The following is a 1,904-nucleotide window of genomic DNA, read 5'->3' as shown; positions in this document are numbered from 1 at the left end:
AAAAAAGCACATCCAATGGAATCATGGAGAAGTTTGGTTAATTCAAAAGAAGGCAGAAAGAGAGGAAAAGGAGAACAAAGAATCAATAGGACAAATAGGAAACAAACAATAAGATGGTAGCATAGCCCCAACCACCTGAGTGTGAGGGGCTAGAACCCCTCTCCCCCAATTAAAAGGCAGAGCTTGTCAGATTGGATAGAGAAGCAAGATCCAATGATATGCTTCAAAAAAAACCACTCTAAACATAATGACACAAAGAGGTTAAATGTAAAAGGATGGAGAGAGGCCGCCGGTGCCAACAGCGGTCAGAAGACAGCTGGACTAGATGCATTAGCCTCAGACAAAGTAGATTTCAGAGCAAACAACAGTACCAGCAATAAAGATGGTCTTCTCAGAACGGCACTGGAGTTGATTCAGCGAGAGGACATAGAAACCTAAGTGTTTATGGACCTAAGAGCAAAGCACCAGAGTAAACGAAGCAGTGCCTGGCAGAACCGCCAGAGAAAGAGACAAATCCACAATTGGGGGGCGGTTTCCGCAACCCTCTTTCATCCCTGACAGGAGAGCAGACAGAAAATCGGTGAGTGCATAGCTCTCTCCTCTGCTTAGTAAACTGGCCCAGCCCCCAGAACTGGCCCCCCAGGAAGACAGAAAAGCCCCGGAACAGGGCAGTCACCATGACATCTGGGACTGACTCCTGCGGAGGTAAGCAGCTTTCCAGTGTCTCCGTGGGTGGGAGCTTGTACAAGCTCTGTAGGCAGGTCTGCAGGATCCTGGATTTGACCATGGGCTTAAGACTGGGCCGCAGACTGCTGGAAGAAACACAGAGAAGGTTCTGGATTTCTTCACACAGCCCACCATCCTAGGAAGGAATGGCCTGGCTGAAGCGGGTTCCTAGCAGGGAGAGGCTTACATAACTTAAAATGTGGAAGTGGGTCTGGATTACAAGCAGGCCTGAGACTCTGGCTTGGGGTGGGGTGTGGTGAGGACTCAAGAGCTCATTTGGACCGGGAAGGGCTAGCCCAACTCATTCACTCACTTCTCTTGTGGGCTTATTGACATGTATTTGTAAGAAAACTTAGGGATTCTTCAGGGAGCAGTGTCAGCACTGTGAATGAGATCAGGAATCAATATGTGAAAAAGGTCAGGACTCAGCATGTGACCGGGATCAGGGCTCCGCGTGTGACCAGGGTCAGGGCTCAGCATGTGACTGAGATCAGGGCTCGGCATGTGACCAGGGTCAGGGCTCAGCATGTGAACAGGGTCAGGGCTGTGTATATATCCAGGACCAGGGCTCACTCTGCACCAATGTTAACAACCTACCTTGGACAATAAACAAAGTAAGCCTAACTGTCCTTGATAGAATGTGGTGGCCCCTGCCTTCAGCTTGTCCGACAGTTTCGGTCCCTGGTGCCAGCGCCACCCACTCTGACCCTTATTCACATCCTTGCATCTTCTCACACACTGACCCTCACCCCATACTCAGAGGACCTGGCCTGTCTTCATTCCTGGACCCCAAGAGGGAGTTACCTGAGTCCCGCGATGACCAATATAATCTTCTGCCGTAAGAGGGTGGCCAGGAAGTTGGGCTCCTTCTGAAGGACGCCCTGGAAGGGCAGAGCGGGAGATGGCACGGTGGCGGCGCCTGGCCCTGCCCACTCAGCCTCCTCTCCCCTGGTGGTCCCTGCAAACAGCCGCTGGGCGGCAGGGCCCCTGCAGAGGTCACTCACCAGGAGACAATGAATAAGCTCTGGTATCTGAGTGAACTTGTAGCCCTGGGTGCTGCTCTCCCACTTGAGCGCTCTTGTGAGCATGATGGCCGCAGAAAGGAAACTGCTTTTGAGGGTGCTGTCCTGTCAGTACACAGATGGACAAACGGGCAAAGCCAGGAGCTGCCCACGGGT

This window comes from Hipposideros armiger, unplaced genomic scaffold (genome assembly GCF_001890085.2).
Source record: "Hipposideros armiger isolate ML-2016 unplaced genomic scaffold, ASM189008v1 scaffold_280, whole genome shotgun sequence".
Lineage (NCBI taxonomy): Eukaryota > Metazoa > Chordata > Mammalia > Chiroptera > Hipposideridae > Hipposideros > Hipposideros armiger.
Note: the sequence above shows the minus strand (reverse complement) of the source record.